An 18,507-nucleotide genomic window follows, 5' to 3' on the forward strand; every position below is an offset into this window, starting at 1 on the left:
CGCCGAGGGCGGCCAGGCGCGGCGTGCGCGTGCGCGAGCGCAGGGGGAGCGGGGGCGCGCGCAGGGCCGGGGCGCAGGACTCGCGTTTCCTGGAAGGACGGCGCCGGCGCGCGCCCGGGGAGCGACGCCGTGTCTCCTCCCTCCGAGGACGGCGGGCCCGCCCCTCGCCGGCCCGGGGCGCTGCTGACGCCGCGGTTGTTAGGTTACCGGCGGCTCGGCCACCTGGGAGCCGCCCGCGTTGCCGAGGTGCGGTGTAGTTGGAGCCGCTCACCGCAGGGACCGTCCCCACCCCGCACAGCGGCCGCCCGCCGGGCCCGGAGGCGCGCGGGCGGGGAGCCGCCCGGCCTGGCAGCCGCCGCCCCCCAAAACCGCACCCACATTCGGGCAGGAGGGCGCGTGGTCCGCGGCCGCGGCCCCCCCTCGGGGGCGGCGTCGGTGCACCCCACGTGCCGGGAGGGCGCCACGTCCACTCGGGGTACCGGTGCTCACGCCAGTCGTCCCAGCTCCGCGGGAGGCTGAGATGGAGGATGGGGTTCGAAGCCGGCCGGGGCAGCACAGTGAGCCCCCGAAAAGCCGGAAGTGGCGCGGTGGCCTTGAGATAAAAGCCCAGGCCCTGAGTTCCAGCCCCGGCACCGGCAGGAACCCCACACACACCCCTGGAGGTGAGGGTATCCCCGGACGGATCCTCGGAAGCGTTCTTCCTCTCTTCCCCTCCACCCGGGCTGCTAAGGCTAAGGAAGTCTTGCTGGTGCTTGAGTGAAAAGCAGACTCAACGAAGAGGGTTGTGCACCCTGCTGGCGTTCTCTCCTGGTGGTAATTCCTTAAAAAAATACATAAATAAAAGGATATAACTCCTAGCACCCTAAAAACGAAAATGAATCAAGAGGAGCTCTAGAGGAGTCGGAAGACACAACACTGGTGCAGAGAGAGGAGTTACCTGTAGAAAGGATCCTCTGAGATGACTTCAGAAGATGACAAAATTTTAACTAGTGCAGAAATTTCACAGGTGGAAGAACCAGCTTGGGACTCGAGCCACACGGCCGTCGTAAGCATTACACGCCTTTACAACGGACTCGCAAAAGGAATTCAGTTGCATAATTTTTTCTCTTTTGATCTGAAGTACTTCCAGGGTAAAAGGTCATGTCCATGGCCTCCCATTCCTGTAATCCTTGAACAACAACACACCTGGGACTTATATTTCCCACCCTTAAATGAGCAAGTATGGTATAAGGGGATGGGTGTGTGCCTACAGGCAAAGAGTGTGGCATTAAGCAAGGAAAATCGTCTGGCATGACGTTGCTTCCTCTGAGTTGGGTGAAGAGTTACTATACCTGATACATCCAGCACTAATAAAGTATGAACAAATGTGTCCCATTTAGGAAAAAGGAAGAGGGGGGGTCCAAAAAAATACAGCTGATAAAAGTAAAAATGTCTTCCACAGTGTGGTCACAATTGTTTAATCAATGACCTGAGACATAGGTGTGTGTCTCAAGTACCTTCATGTTCACTGAGTCCAAAAAAATACAGCTGATAAAAGTAAAAATGTCTTCCACAGTGTGGTCACAATTGTTTAATCAATGACCTAAGACATAGGTGTGTGTCTCAAGTACCTTCATGTTCACTGATAGTGCTGTATCTAGGTGATACAAAAGTGGACATAAAATAATTATGCAATAAATTCTATTATTCTATACACTTTTCAGAATTTTTTTTCTTTGCCCACTGTTACAGGTAAATACTTAGCACAATGTGGATGTTTACTACAGAAAAAAAGGACACAGCAGGAAGAATGAAAAACAGTAATCATATTCATTGTAAATTATATCCAAATTTAACTACATCATTTGATGGTAGGGATGGGGGGGATGGGAGGGAGGATGGGATAGCACTGATCAGGATGCATTGTACTCATAACCCAACATAAAGGATTATAATCTTTCTATACAATAACTTAATAAAAAAAATTTTAAGCCAGGTGCCAGTGGCTCACACCTGTAATCCTAGCAACTCCAAAAGCTGAGATCTGAGGAGCAGGGTTTGAAGCCAGCCCAGGCAGGAAAGTCCATGAGATTCATAATTAACCACCAAAAAGCCAGAAAAGGAGCTGTGGCTTAAGTGGTGGAGCTCTAACCTTGAGCATAAAAGTTCATCGCACAAAGCCGGGCGCTGGTGGCTCACGCCTGTAATCCTAGCTACTCAGGAGGCTGAGATCTGAGGATCGTGGTTCAAAGCCAACCCGGGCAGGAAAGACCGTGAGACTCCTATCTCCAATAAACCACCAGAAAACCGGAAGTGGCGCTGTAGCTCAAGTGGTAGAGCGCTCGCCTTGAGCTGAAGAGCTGAGGGACAGCGCCCAGGCCCAGAGTTCAAGCCCCACGACCGACAAAAAAAAAAAAAAAAGTTCATGGCACAAAAGCCCAGCCTTGAGTTCAATCCCCAGGACTGGTAACAACAACAACAAACAACCTCAACACTGAGCAGGTCTGGCATCCCAGCCTCTCAAGGATGAGATCCAGAGGATCTCTATTCAAAAAGCCAGTCTTGACCAAAAAAAAAAAAAAAATACACCAGATTACATTGCCAAAATAACCAACAGAACTTCCTCTGAACCCATCTCATACCTCAAAGAAAAGGAGCTAGAAGAGGGAGGAAATTGTCACTTTCCACAGATTCAGTCAAAGTTTTCTATCACCATCTTATTTGAATCTCGATCATATTGGCAGAATTAAGGACCAAAGGCTTTTGTAATTTTCCTTGTCTTCAGCATGCACTGGGATCATGGCAGGAGTCTCAAGAGAAAAAAACACAATGAATTCAGAACAGGAGGCTTTCTGCATACCTCAGAGGAAATCGAGCAAAGAGAATGGAATTTCATGCTGAAATCAAGATGATTGATCTACAAACACTTACCTATACACAAAGGGGAAAAAAACTTGTGCACAAAGATAGGATGGAATGTTCTGTCAGGAAAACACTCAATCCACCCAATTGTACGTCCTTGGCAGTTTACTAATGTGTAGATGAAGTGATAATTCAGGGGCACAGCATGGCCCAGGGGATGTGCAGTTGCCCTCAATGAGTAACCCTGGCTTTGAAATTCCTTCAATTACTCTTCAGCTTAGCCTGAAAATTCCTAGCCCTACTTTGCTGCCTCTTGTGAGAAAGTCACACGTTCCATTTGCTGTTCATTAAGTGTTAATATTACATAAAATCTCAAATGTTAGTAGGTCTTTTTTTTTTTTTTAACAGAACTAGGGTTGAAACCCGGGGCCTCACAATTTCAAAGCAGGGATTGTTCCACCTGAGTCACACCTTTTTTTTTTTCTTGGGTCAGTCATGGGGCTTGAACTCTGGGCCTGAGTGCTGTTCCTCAGCTCTTCAGCTCAAGGCTAGTGCTCTACCACTTGAGCCACAGCACCACTTCCGGCTTTCTGAGTGGTTAATTGGAGATAAAAGTTTCATGGACTTTCCTGCCTAGGCTGGCTTTGAACCTCCATCCTCGGATCTCAGCCTCCTGAGTAGCTAGGATTGCAGGCGTGAGCCACTGGCGCCCGGCTTTGAGTCAGACCTTAATGACATAAAGGCAGTGTCATGGGGCACTGGACTCTAGGAACAATAACAGTGTAAAAGGAGAATATTTGAAGACAGTATAAATATATTTCTAAATGTTGTAACTATGAACTTTTTTTTGTTCATATGTTTTTTTATTTAAGTAGTTGTATAAAGAAGTTCCCATTCTACAAAACAGTATATGAGTACAAAATGTCTGACAACATTGTCACCCATCTCTCTTAACCCATACCTTCTCTCACTTTTTTTTCTACTAATTATAAACTTAAAAGTTTATTTATTTTTATTTTTTTATTGGTCATGGGACTTGAACTCTGGGCCTGGTCACTGTCCCTGAGCTCTTCAGCTCAAGGCTAGCGCTCTACCACTTGAGCCACAGCACCAATTCCAGTTTTCTGGTAGTTTATTGGAGCTAAGAGTCTCACAGAGGGCTGGGTAGGTAACTCAGTGGTAAAGTGCTTGCCTTGCATGGATGAGGCCCTCAGCTCGATTCCTCAGCACCACATAAGCAGAAAAAGCCAGAAATGGTGCTGTGGCTCAAGTGGCAGAACACTAGTCTTGACCTGAAGAGCTGAGTGACTGCACCCAGACCCAAAGTTCAACTGAAGAGCTGAGGGACAGAGCCCAGGCCCAAAGTTCAGGTCCCAGGACTGACAAGAAAATTTTCAAAAGAGTCTTATGGACTTTTCCTGTCCAGGCTGGCTTTGAACTGAGATCTTCAGATCTCAGCCTCCTGAGTAGCTAGGATTACAGGCATGAGCCACCGGCGCCCAGCAAATTTCTTTTTTAAGACGAAGTATTTGTGCAGCCAGGCACTGGTAGCCCACGCCTGTAAGCCCAGCTACCCAAAAGCCAGCCAGGGCAGGAAGTCCAGGAGATTCATCTCCAATGAACCAGAAAACTGGAAGTGGTTCTGTGGCTCAAAGTAGTAGAGCACTAGCCTTGAGCAGAAGAGCTCAGGGACAAAGCTCACACTCTGAATTCAAGCCCCACAACCAATAATAATAAAAAAAAAAAAGTTTTTTGTGCAGTATTTAATGTAGTTGATATGAATATAAGACTAGGTTGGTTGATATATTTTTCTATACCCTTCTTGTTGTAAATAAGTCAGTAAGTAGGGCTGGGAAGGTGGCTTAGTGGTAGAGAGCTTGCCTTTCATGCATGAGGCCCTGGGTTTGATTCCTCAGCACCACATAAGCAGAAAAAAAGCCAGAAGTGGTGCTATGGCTCAAGTGGTAGCGTGCTAGTATTGAGCTGAAGAGCTGAGGGACAGCGCCCAGGGCCAGAGTTCAGGCCCCATGACTGGACCCAAAAAAAAAAAATGTCAGTAAGTAGTAGGGTTCTCTTGTGATAGCACTACCCACCAATTAAATGTACCACCTGCCACACTACCACATCAATACAACCAGAACCTTGGGCTTGCTAAGCAAGAGCTCTATTACTGAACCACACTCGCAGCTACCACAGCAATTCACATCGGCACACGTCCCAGTGCAACTATTGGCTGTGGTCAGCTAGATTCTGAAAAGGGTAGCTCCCTATTTCCACCATCAATACAGATGTAGGAACTGACACAGTAAATGTGATGCCTAAAGTAGAGATTTGGAGACAGAAAAGATTATTTTTATTTTACTTTATTTGTGTGTGTGTGTGTGTGTGTGAGAGAGAGAGAGAGAGAGAGAGAGAGAGAGAGAGAGAGAGTTTATGTGCATTACTGGGGCTTGAAATTATGACCTAGACAACCTTTAGCTTTTTCTGCTCTAGACTAGCACACTACCACTTGAGCCACAGCTCCACTTACAGCTTTTTGCTAGTTAACTGGAGATAGAAGTCTCACATAGTCTCCTACCCAGGAGCCATGACCATCAGATCTCAGCCCCCTGAGTAGCTAGAATGAAAAGTGTGAGGCACCTGGCTGAGATTATTTGTTCAACCCTCATTTGGTGCTTGAACTTTGAACTGCTTGCTAGTACTCAAGAAAGAGAGATGAGCCGGGCGCTGGTGGCCAACGCCTGTACTCAGGAGGCTGAGATCTGAGGATCAAGGTTCAAAGCCAGCCTGGGCAGGAAAGTCTGTGAAACTCTTATCTCCAATAAACCACCAGAAAACCGGAAGTGGCGCTGTGGCTCAAGTGGTAGAACGCTAGCCTTGAGCTGAAGAGTTGAGGGACAGCGCTCAGGCCCAGAGTTCAAGCCCCCCATTACCGACAAAAAAAAAAAAAAAGAGAGAGATTATTTCTTTGTGTGTTTGCACGCTTGCAACATTTAGGATCTGAACTCTTTGAAGCAGCCATATAGAAAAAAATCAGTGTCCTACTATGAACATCACCAGGCCAAATTTCCTGTCATAGGTCCATCTTGAATCTTCCTGCCTACCAGAGCCTTCTCCAGCACAGCCCCATCCGTACCACAGGATACAGAACCACACATGGCTTCATTTAAGAGAGCAGGTGCTTGCTGGCTTAAGCAACTGAGTTTTATGTTGTTTGCTCTGTAGCAATAGTCAGAAACATCAGGCAAGGAAGATTGTTCTAGTTTTGAGTTGCTGTTTCTGCACATACTTTTGCTTCTCCAGGGTGAGAAATGGTGAAATGCTCTGTTCTGATCCACACGGGCTACACCTGTGTACTCATAATGGGGCCTGTATGAAGAAATACTGTCCAGAGGGAATTTCCCAAGATTTAGCTCAATTTCTTCTTTGTTGCTAAATGAGAAGTGGGTTTAACTTTATTACAGGAACGCCATTTCCTTCCAGATGCTTCAGAACTATGTACAAGTTCAAACCCCCTAAATGTAACTTCAGATAATACCAAGAGAACATCTCTACCTCTCTCGCTGCAAATGTTTACCGTCTTCATGCTGTAATGGGGGAGGCCAAGTGTCACCTACTACAAAGGCACACGAAAGAGAGGCCCACAACTAGTCACTGCACTTCACTGGTAAGAACATACCTAAGAGGCTGGGCTGGTGCTTGCCTAGCATGTTCAAGGACCTAGGTCCATCTCCACCACTGCACAAAAAGGGAAAGGTAGAACCAAGTGGGGGGGGGGGGCTCACACCTAGAATCCTAGCTACTCTGGAGGCTGAGAGCTAAGGAGCATGGTTCAAAGCCAGCCAGGGCAGGAAAATATGTGAGACTCTTATCTCCAACCAACCACCAAAAAGCCAGAAGTAGAGCTGTGGTTCAAGGGATAAAGTACTAGACTTGAGAAGAAAAAAAAAAGCTCAAGGACAGCACCCAGCCCCTGAGTTCAAGCCCCAGAACTAGCACAAAAGGGGGTGGAGAAGGGAGCAAGAGGAGGAGAAGGAAGGAAGAAGAGAAGGGAAAATGAAAACAAATGAATGTCTAGGCAGTGCAGTCGTGCCTGGAACTCAGCACTAGGGAAGCTGAAGTAGAAAGACTGTGACTTTGATGCTAACCTAGACTATATGCAAAAACCCTGCCTTAGACCATCAGAAAGGAGTGAATGACTGCTTTCCAGAGACAGTGAGTGCAGTGTAGTGACAGTGCGTGCTTACCACTGACACAGCTAAGGGGTCAATGTTCCCCACACACACACAAAAAGATGTATCCCAGAATAAACAAAGAAAAAATGTGAGCTGGAGGTATGGCTCAAGTGGGAGAGTGTCTGCCTAACAAGCATGTGGGCCGAGTTCAATCCCCAGCGCCACCAAAAGAACCCCAAAACAAAACAAAAACAAGACATCCACATGCACTTCAGATCACAAATAATGAATGTGTCTGTTTAGCATGTTCTTTCAAAAGAAAAAAATGTTTAAATGCCCAGGCAAAGCCACATAGCCCAGGGATAAAATAAATCACACTGACTTTTGTATTATTTATGACTTAAACTTAAAAACAAAATATGAGAGAGAGAATGCTAAATAATAGCTCTTTCATATAATGGCAGTGGAAATAGTTATAGACATGGACAATAAAAATTGTCACGGAGGGCTGGGAAGGTGGCTCAGTGGTAGAGCGCTTGCCTTGAATGCCAGAGGCCCTGGGTTCGATTCCTCAGCACCACATAAGCAAAAAGAAAAAAGCCGGAAGTGGCGCTGTGGCTCAAGTGGTAGAGCACTAGCCTTGAGCTGAAGAGCTGAGGGACAGCGCCCAGGCCGAGTTCAGGCCCCACGACCGGACCCAAAAAAAAAAGAAAAAGAAAATTGTCATGGAGTCAGACATGGTGACTCACACCTGTAATCCCAGCTACTTAGGAGATAAAGACTGGGAAGACTGAAATTTAAGATTCCGGTGTCATTTGTTAAGGTTGTTGGAAATAACCTACTGTTCCCCTAAATCTGGACACTGCAGACTACATAGATTTTATTCTAAAGGCAAAGAGCTTCGAAATCAGAAATGCGAAGAACTGTTTCAGATAAACAAAAGAAAATAACAGACAGCCGCTAAATTTACTATAAAAGATAACTCAAAAATGGTGTCAACTTTAAATTCATTTATATCTTAAGACAAATGCAGTTGGTAAAGAAATTATCATTAGGAAAGTGTTCTCTAATTTCTAGAGTCGAATTTCCGAGGTTACTAGAGGCCCTGCAATCAGCACCTAGCATGGGAACAGCTGGGGAATTGTCATCTGTGGTTCAGTAAAATTAGAAGGTCTTTATTCCGCAGCTAAGTTAAACTTCCTTTAATGGGGGGTTGTCAGACAGTGTAACTTTGCATTCAAGCTTAAAAAAAAAACACCAATCTATTTTGCTTATGTCATTTTAACTAGTTAAGGAACAAAACACTAATATGGAAAATAACACATCGCAGTACTGAGCAGTACTGTTCTATTTCTAGTTCCATGAGTCAAAATCATAAAGCTTAGAAGGCAAAAGAAAACAAAATCTATTGAACTGAAGGCCTGGAAAAATGAGGTAAGACTAACTTATATGGAAACAAGTTTAGTAAGCCACCTCCATACTATCATACATATTTATCTCGTTCTGCCTGTGTTTTCTTCTTTACAACTAGATGGAAATTAAGAAAAAGATAATAATTTTTCTTTTTTTCCCCACTTCTCTTTCAGCCATTATGAACCAAGGCTCACAAAGTAAACAGAATAACTAAGTAAATAGATTGTATTCTTCCTTTTAAAATTTAAGTTCCTAAATATGTGCCTACTAGGAAAGCAAATTCACTTTTTAAGATACCATTGAATTTTGAGTTGTGATCATTCTGATAAGGTAAGTAAAATCTTACCTTCACAAATAACAATTATAAACGAAAGCCAGACACCAGTGGCTCACACCTGTAATCTTAGCTGTTCAGAAAGCTGAGATCTGGGGATTATTGTTTGAAGTCAGCTGGGGCAGGGAAGTCTGTAAAACTCTTATCACTTAAACACCAAAGTCAGAAGTGATGAGAGGATGAGGCCCTGAACCCCAGGGTCCATGCCAATTGAAAAAAAAAAAAAAAAGGATACCTGATCGCCAGACAGCAATAAAGCAAAAGCAGATGTAGTGGTGGGTCCAGCCACTGGAGAACACAGGAGTTCAAGGCCAGCCTGGGCGTCATAACAAGACCCTGTCTCCAAAAATAAGTACATGGAAGAAAGACACCATTTAAGGCGACACTTAAGTAGTGTATGCTAGGCTGCAAAGAAAAAGATTCAAAATCTATTTTGATCCCAGCTTTTGGGGAGGCTGAGGCAGGAGGGTAACAATTTGGAGACCTGCCAGTCTGGACAACATAATAGACCTATCTAAAAAAACAAAATTTTTTTGAAGATACATTTTGAACGAGCAGTAGAAGCGACAAGATTGGCTAAGGTACTAGATGAAAGGGGTGATGAGGAGGAAAGAGCAGGAGATGCCCCTAAGGTTTTTATATGTGAGCAATTGTTGGGCACAGCATTGGGTAGAGGCGAGGAAGGTTGGGCTGGAAGAGGGTTGACAATGAAATCAAGGACTTGCTTCGCTCACTTGTCGTGGGCCTGGTTGCGCAAGCGCTTCGTTTCCTTCTGAAGTAGATGGTGGAGAGGAGACACAGCGGCACAGGGGATATCTGAAACAAAGCAGGGTGAGTGGAAGCCAAGGATGTAATGGGCAAAATAGGAGGGCAGAGTCACAGCTGGTGGGGGAGGAAGGGGAGGGGGGGGAGAGAGAAGGGGGGAAGAGGTAGGGCTGGCTGACTCAGGAGCCAGTGTAACACTGACTAATGGAAAATTAGGAGCCATGTCTGCACTGCGCCTGCTCCTGAGGAAGGACGTGAAAGTAGACATGTCTGTCACCTGCATTCACAGGTCTGCCCCTTCCCCTTATTTATTTCTTCTTTTTTTCTTTTCTTTGTGTGTGTGTGTGTGTGTGTGTGTGTGTAGTGTGTGTGTGTGTGTGTGTGTGTGTGTGTGTGTGTGTGTAGTGTGTAGTGTGTAGTGTATGTGTATGTATGCATGTCCTGGGGCTTGAACTCAGGACCTGAGTACTGTCTCTTAGGCATTTTCTGCTCAAGGCTGGCACTCTACCACTTGAGCCACAGCTCTACTTCTGGCTTTTTATGGCTGAAGGTTTTATCTTCCCAAGGTAGCTTCAAACCTTGATTCTCAGATCTCAGACTCCTGAATTGGATGGATTATAGGTGTCAGCTGAAAGGCTTTACTAGCACTTGACTGTACTTAAAGTTGTTTGGGAAAAAAAAATCTGTTAAAAAAAAAAACCTTTTCTGATCCATTTATCTGCTTCAAGTTTCTATTTACTAAGACAATCTGGGGCTTAGCATCTTGGACTTGCATGTAACATTTTTATTTATACTAAAAAGAGATCAATCATTTTTCTTTTTTTCTCCTTTTAATTTTTGTTGTTTTGTGGTTGTTCTTTGCAGCAATAACTATTAACAGTATGTTCTTAGGATCTGTGAAGTAAAATGGTTTGATTTTTGTGGCACTGGCTCCCTGATGTAATGCAGTGCACCTAGCAAGCTCTGCTCCTTGCAACTTTATCAAACAAGAATGTAAACACAGGAAACTGGTACCAGCTCCGGCTCTTCCAGCTCCACTCCCACACTGGCTGCTTCCTCTCTGACACCTTTTCAAAGGTAGTGAAAGGAGAGAAGGTTAGCAAAGGTCACAGACATGCAATAGAGCCAACAAGAAATTCCACCTGGCCTAATGCAGTACCCCCATCTTCCAGAGCCCCCCCCCATCTTCCCACACACACACTGTTCCTACACCACAACGTGCATTTGATTTTCAACCTCTGTGTCAATACATAATCATTTTGATTTCCTTTGTAGCAAAACTGAGTTTTCAATTATGCATATGTGTATAGATGTGTGTGTGTTTGTGTGTGTCTGTGTGTGTTCCAAAATTTTGTTAGACAGGCACTGGTGGCTCATGCCTGTAATCTTGGATACTTAGGAGGCTCAGATCAAGGGATCACAGTTCAAAGTCTGCCCAGGCAGCAAAATCCATGAAGCTGTCATCTTTCATTGAAAAGCCGGGCATTGGTGGCTCATGCCTGTAATCCTCGCTACTCAGGAGGCTGAGATCTAAGCATTGATGTTCAAAGCCAGCCCTGACAGGAAAATCCCTGAGACTCTTTAACCACTCAGAAAACCAGAAGAAGTTCTGCTGTGCTCAAGTGGTAGAGTGTTCACCTTGAGCTGAGGAGCTAAGGGACAGCGCCCAGGCCCAGAATTCAAGCCCTACAACCAACCAAAAAAAAAACCAGGAAGTGGAGCTGTGGCTCAAGTGGTAGCGAGCTAGCCTTGATCAGGGACAGATCCTAAATTCAAACCCTAGTTTGAAGAAAAACATTTTTTTAATTGTAATTCTTTTGTATGTCACTTTTGTAATACTAATAAAAGAAATAAATTTTTAAAAAAACAATAATTTTGGTCAACGAATACCTCAGACAGCCTACAGACCCCTTCCCCACAGTAGCAATCTCTCTCTGCTGGGTCAGTGTGCCATGAAAGCTGGGCAGGGCTGGCACTGTATTTACACAGTCTTCATTTCTATTTACAAAATCTCTCTGTGGCATTTGCAAAGCTTTTTATCCGCCCCCCCCCCCTTACACCTGTCTATCCAACTCAAAGTGTGTCAGCCAATGAACAGGAAGATCTAGAGCTAGCTTCTCCAGGGGGAGTGGGAAGGAGTCCCACCAAACTGGTTTGACTACCTGAGATGGCTGATTATTCTAGCTTTAGGGGGAAAAAATCATGCAAAATAAAACCAGTGAAAATTTCCCAAGGCTGCAACTGTGTTTAGGGACTGTGTGAGAGCACTACCGCGCTCTTCACTTCTTAACCATTTTAGGGCCCCCTGCAGGCAAGGCTGTCTAAGGCTGCTTTGTCCGGATCTTAGAAAGAATTGTGTGTCTCCAAACACACCAATTCCCCAGTGGCTCCCACAGCCTCCCGGGAATCCGCCTCACCCAGTAACCAAAGCGGAGCTGACACTGACCAGTCCTTGAAGGACCGGATGCCAACCAACCAGGGCAAAGGTGAATCCACTGTGGACCTGAAGGACCCAGATGGGAACCTTTAGCCCCCTCCCTACTTTTCCTGCTAATGTCCCAACGAAAGCTGTTGCTGGCTGTGATGGTGGTACACACCTGTAATTTCAGTATTTGGGAGACAGAGCTTAAGGCCAGTCTGGCTACATACTGAGACCAAGGCGAGCCTGAGATACAAGGCACAAGAACAAAAAAAACCTTACCAAAGAAAATGAAAAGAGCCACGTGCTGGTGGCTCACCTGTAATCCTAGCTACTCAGGAGGCTGAGATCTGAGGATCGAGGTTCAAAGCCAGTCCGTGAGACTCTTATCTCCAATTAACCACTCAGAAAACTGAGTGGCGCTGTGGCTCTAAGTGATAGAGCACTAGCCTGGAGCTGAAGATCTGAGGGCAGAGTTCAAGTCCCACAACCGACTGAAAAAAAATTACTTCCTCAGCAGGTGCCACTGGCTCATACCAGTAATCCTACTTACTCGGGAGGCTGACATCTGAGGATCACATTTCAAAGCCAATCCCAGGCAGGAAAGTCTGTGAGACTCTTATCTCCACTAAACTAAGAAAAAGAAAAAAGAGAGAAAAAGACAGTGCTGGGTGCTGGTAGCTCACGGCTATAAACCTAGCTACTCAGGAGGCTGAGATCTGAGGATTATGGTTCAAAGTCAGCTTGGGCAGGAAAGTCCGTGAGACTCTTATCTCCAATAAACCACTAGAACACCAGAAGTGGTGCTGTGGCTCAAGTGGTAAGGTTTTAGCCTTGAGCTGAAGAGCTCAGGGACAGCACCCGGGCCCAGAGTTCAAGCCTCATGACTGACCAAAAAAAAAAAAAAAAATCGAAAAATGGAGTTGTGACTTAAGTGGTACAGAACTAGCCTTGAGCAAAATGAAACTCAGGGACAACACCAACACCCAGGCTCTGAGTTCAAAGCCCCAGGAGTCAGTCTGTCTGTCTGTCTGTCTGTCTGTCTGTCTGTCTGTCTCTCTCTCTCTCTCTCTCTCTCGCTCTCTCTCGCTCGCTCTCTCGCTCTCTCTCTCTTTCTCTCTTTCTTTCTCTCTCTCTCTCTCTCTCTCTCTCTCTCTCTCTCACACACACACACACACACACACACACACACACACACACACACACACAATCTCTTCCTCTGGTCTTCTCTTTTTTTTTTGTCAGTTGTGGGCCTTGAACTCTGGGCCTGAGGGCTGTCCCTCAGCTCTTCAGCTCAAGGCTAGCGCTCTACCACTTGAGTTACAGCACCACTTCCAGTTTTCTGGTGGTTTATTGGAAATAAGAGTTTCACAGACTTTCCTGCTCGGGCTGGCTTTGAACCTCGATCCTCAGATCTCAGCCTCCTGAGTAGCTAGGATTACAGGCGTGAGCCACCGGCGCCCAGCTTCCTCTGTTCTTCTAAGTCCCATGTCATTTATTCTTTCTCTGTACTCAAGAAACAGAACCCAAGCCAAGCACTGGTAGATCATGCCTACATCCTAGCTACTCAGGAGGCTGAGATCTGAGGATCAGAGTTCAAAGCCAGCCTGGGCAAGAAAGTCGGTGAAATTGTTATCTCCAATTAATCACCAGAAAGCTGGAAGTGGAGCTGTGATTAAGTGGTAGAATGCCAGCCTTCAGGGAAAAAAAAAAAAAAAAAGTTTAAGGACACACCTCAGACCCTCAGTTCAAGCCCTAGGACTGACACACACAAAAAATGTCAAACAAGGGCTGGGAAGGTGGCTCAGTGGTAGAGCGCTTGCCTTGCATGCCTGAGGCCCTGGGTTCCATTCCTCAGCACCACATAAGCAAAAAGAAAAAAGCTGGAAGTGGCGCTGTGGCTCAAGTGGTAGAGCGCTAGCCTTGAGCTGAAGAGCTGAGGGACAGTGCCCAGGCCCAGAGTTCAGGCCCCATGACCGGACCCAAAAAAAAAAAAAAAAGTCAAACAAGGAGATTTCAGACAGAAAAAGGTGTGTGTGAAAAGGCAAGGGAGGACTTGTGTTTGTATGTGTGTGCAGTAACGGTCACACCTTGAATCCCAGCTACTGGGAAGCTACAGTTAGAGACAGACTGCTCTGGGCCAGCAAGTACACACACAGGGGTAGAATAGAGACATGCTTTCAAAAGGCCCCAGCTCAGAAGCCAGACATGGTGGCTTCCGCCTGTCATTCCAGACACCCTGGAGATGGAAATCAGAAGGCTGGCAGTTCAAGGGCAGCCCAGGAAAAAGTTAGCAAGACTGTCCCAGTCAATAAAAAGCTGTATATGGTGACATAGGCCTATCATCCTAGCTTCACCTCATGCCCAGGAGGCAAAGAGAGCAGGGCTGTGGTCTGGAGGCCAACCAAAAAATGAGACTCTACCTGAAAAGAGGGGTAGAGGTGGAGGACTGGAGCATGGCTCAAGTGGTAGAGTGCCTTCCTAGCACTGAGATCCTGAGTTCAAATTCCAGTACCTCACCTGAGAGGGGGGAGACTCTTTGATAAACTGGGGGGAGGAGGGGTGTGGAGACCATAGGAAGGGGAGGAGGGAAACCCATCTGGAAGGATTTGTAAATTCAGATTTAATCCCAAAGGCCAGGGATCTAGTGAAGAGGCTTAAGGGGAGCAGTGCTTAATCACATTGCTGTGTTGCCAAACTAGAGCCTGGATTAGCCACAGGGAAATGAGCTCGCTGACCAGAAACCACAGCCTAAAGCCAGGGCTTCAGAAACTCCCCTCTATGAGGCTGAACTGGGAACTAGAATATACATCTTTATTGTTTAACTCATCTCTAATGGAAATTAGGGTTCCTCCAACTATGAATATAAACAGTAAGCCCCAGGATTAACAATATCTGCTCTGGGGCCAAGGCTCCATAGAAGAGCACTTGCCCAGCTTGCAATAAAGGCCGTGAGTATGAGCCTTAGGACAGCAAAGGGAAAAAAAGCCAAAGGAGGAGCTGTGACACGTGTCTGTAATTCCAAGACTCCAGACGAGGGGGGGGGGGGGTAATCATGGATTGGAGTCTAGCCTGGGCTCTATAACAAGACCCTGTCTCAGAAAGGAAGGAAGGAAGGAAGGGAAGGAAAGAAATCGTCACAAGAAATAAAAACCATATCTGTGACTCTATAACTCATGGAAATCAGAAAAAAAAAATCATAGCATATTCCAGTTCTTGCAGACAGCTCCCAGCAGCTCAGTTCTCTCCTCTAAAGCAGCATGAGCTTCTGTCAGTCCCCACCTCAGGACCGCTCGCATCTGCTCCCTCCCCTGCCCCATCGGGGCCCCTCAGGCCCTCGTGCATGCCAGGGGATGTGCCCATGTCCCCTTCCTACTCCCCCACAGGCTGCTCCTACCCCAAGCCCAGCCGACCACCCCGAGCTGGCATCCTACAATTCACCTTCAGAGGTTGGAAAGGCCACAAGGTGCTCTGAAACTCCAGGACAGGCAGTCATTTGTCAGTCCTTTGAGGCATGAAATAGGATTGGGCTTCAGGGATGAATTCAGCCAGCTATTCAACCGCTGACTGCCCACGTCCATAATCCTATACAATGTTGTTATTTCCATGATGTGGAACTCAGGGCTTTGTGATTTTACTCCATTTTTCCACTCACAGCTGATGCTTTACCACTTGAGCCACACCCATACTTCTGGATGTTTGCTGGTAAATTGGAGGTAAGAGTGTTATGGATTTTTCTCTTTGGGCTGGCTTTGAACTGTGATCCTCAGATCTCAGCCTCCTGGATAGCTAGGATTACAGGTGTGAGCCACAGACACCTGGCTTGGAATTTGGGTTGTGAAGGGGATAAAAATGGATGTTAGTGCCGGTGCCAATGGCTCATGCCTGTAATCCTAGCTACTTAGGAGGCTGAGATCTGAGGATTGAGGTTCAAAGCCAGCCCTGGCAGGAAACTCCATGAGACTTTTTTTTTTTGGGGGGGGGGTCCAGTCGTGGGGCCTGAACTCTGGGCCTGGGCGCTGTCCCTCAGCTCTTCAGCTCAAGGCTAGCACTCTACCACTTGAGCCACAGCGCCTCTTCCGTCTTTCTTCTTTTTGCTTATGTGGTGCTGAGGAATCGAACCCAGGGCCTCATGCATGCAAGGCAAGTGCTCTACCCTGAGCCACCTTTCCAGCCCCTCCATGAGACTCTTATCTCCGACAAACCACTAGAAAACTGGAAGTGGTGCTGTAGAGCAGTAGAGCACCTGCCTCGAGCTGAAGAGCACAGAGACAGTGCCCAGGCCCAGAGTTCAAGCCCCACAACTGACCAAAAAAAAAAAAAAAAAAAAAAAAAGATGGTAGTGCCAGGTGCTGGTGGCTCACACCTGTAATCCTAGCTACTCAGGAGGCAGAGATCTGAGCATCTCAGTTTGAAGCCAGCTGGGATAGCAAAGTCCATGAGACTTTTTTTTTTTTTTTGGTCCGGTCGTGGGGCCTGAACTCTGGGCCTGGGTGCTGTCCCTCAGCTCTTCAGCTCAAGGCTAGCGCTCTACCACTTGAGCCACAGTGCCACTTCCGGCTTTTTTCTTCTTGCTTATGTGGTGCTGAAAAATTGAACCCAGGGCCTCATGCATGCAAGGCAAGTGCTCTACTACTGAGCCACCTTCCCAGCCCGAGACTTTCATATCTAATTAACCACCACCACCACCACCACCACCCCCCGCCAAAAAAAATGGCAGAAGTGGAGCTGAGGTTCAAGTGGTAACCTTGAGCAAAAAAGTTCCTAGGCTCTGAGTTCAAGCCCCAGGACTGGCACACAAAACAAATCGTAGTAGTATTCAAGAACAAAGGACCACATGGCTGTCAGTGTCAGCACTGTATAGAGTGGAAAAAACACCCTATCTCCAAGTGTTCTCCTTCCGGAGGAATCCAAAAATAGATGCATAGCCTCCAGAAGCGAAGTGTAGAAATTTCTGTGGAGCAGTTTTTCTCCCTCATTCGCTTCACTGAAGGCATCTTGCTCAGATCCTCAGTACCGACGCGCTGGGGTGTACACAGAAGGTACCCGCAGGGGCAGGCTTTCTCCCAGGGGAGCTCCCCGGCATGGTAGGGTTCTCGCCTGCCACAAAAGCCCAGCCACTCTCACTGAAAAATAATAATAAAAGTCAATACTGAGTTTTGACCAGGCTCTGGTGGTTCACACTTGTAATCCTAGCTATTCAAAAGACAGAGCTAGCTGGGCGCTGGTGGCTCATGCCTGTAACCCTAGCTACTCAGGAGATTGAGATCTGATCTGCCAGCCAGGGCAAGAAAGTCTGTGAGACTCTTATCTCCAAGAAACTACCCCCAAACAACTTGGGGGTGAAGCTGTGGCTCAAGTGGTAGAGCATTAGCTTGGGAACAGCACTCAAGCCCTGAGTTCAAGCCCCAGGACTGGCGAGCGTGCACACATGCACACACACGCTCGTGCACACACACACACACACACACACACACACACACACACACACATAGAGCAAACATTGCCAGGAATGAATAACAAAAGTCAGTATATTGCTGAGACCTTCAGTGTCCTGGAGAAACCACAGAGACATCACAAGAAATATCTAACCAGGAATAATGGCACATACCTATAATTCCAGAATGCAGGAAGGAGGCTGAGGGGGGAGGACTGGGAGTTTAAGACCAAATCTAGGTAACATATAGAGACCTTGTATTGAAGAAAAAAACCAATGGTGATGCTGGGGATAGCATCGAAGCCCTCCTGCAGGCCAGGCAAATGATCTAACACTTGAGGTAGCTTTCCACCCCCAACTTTTGAGGTCCTGTATGTTGGAAAATAACTTCTTTCAATTCCTTGCTATGGTGTCCAGGATGCTCTGGAACGCCTGAGCTCAAGTGCTTTCTCACCTTAACTGGAACTGCACGTGGGTGCCATCATGCTAGCTCATTATGCATCCCTCCCTTCCTCCCTCTTTTCCTCCCTCCCTCCCTCTTGTACTCCCTTTCTTCCTTATTTTCTTGTTGTTGTTGTTTTTTGTTTGTAATACTGGAATTTGAACTCAGGCCTTCCAAATTGCTAGGTAAATGTTTTTACTATTGAGCCATGCTGCCTGCCCCAATATACCTTTCCTTAAGAAAGTATGGGAGGATGTGCTTCCCCATTGTAGGACTATAAACCAAGAAAGAAGACACAGAGTAAAGGGGAGAAGGCATCCAACAGAAGAGGAAGGAAAATCCCAGAAAACAACTGTGCCAAGCAGAGTCAAAGATCCTCTGTACCCAGGTTGGAGGCGTGGCTCAGGTGGTAGAGCACCAGCCAATGAGCAAAAGCAAATGTCATATACCAAATTCGAATTCTGGTCACAGACAAAAAAAAGAAATAATTCTCTGTATCATTCAACCCCTTTTAGCTTGGGGAGAGCCTGACCCAGGTTCTCAAATCTGAGCTCTTCTTGACCATATATGTTGGTAAAGCTTTTATTTTCTCTTCATCTAAACACAGTCACTTAAGCTGGGCACTAGCGGCTCACGCCTGTAATCCTAGCTTCTCAGGAGGCTGAGGTTTGAGGATTGAGG

At 46.5% G+C, this 18,507-nt stretch overlaps 1 protein-coding gene across 1 annotated transcript in view; it reads right to left on the reverse strand.

The window, feature by feature from the left end:
* Lrba (LPS responsive beige-like anchor protein) overlaps positions 1-805 on the reverse strand; it is a 445,034-nt gene extending 444,229 nt beyond the window's left edge. Inside the window, exon 1 of the mRNA XM_070022191.1 lies at positions 655-805. The gene's annotated coding sequence lies outside the window, so the exon portion shown is untranslated. The remainder of the gene's footprint in view (positions 1-654) is intronic.
* Between the last annotated feature and the right edge of the window lie 17,702 nt (positions 806-18,507).

Source organism: Dipodomys merriami, unplaced genomic scaffold (genome assembly GCF_024711535.1).
Source record: "Dipodomys merriami isolate MVZ:Mamm:240054 unplaced genomic scaffold, mDipMer1.0.p SCAF_15, whole genome shotgun sequence".
Taxonomy (NCBI): domain Eukaryota; kingdom Metazoa; phylum Chordata; class Mammalia; order Rodentia; family Heteromyidae; genus Dipodomys; species Dipodomys merriami.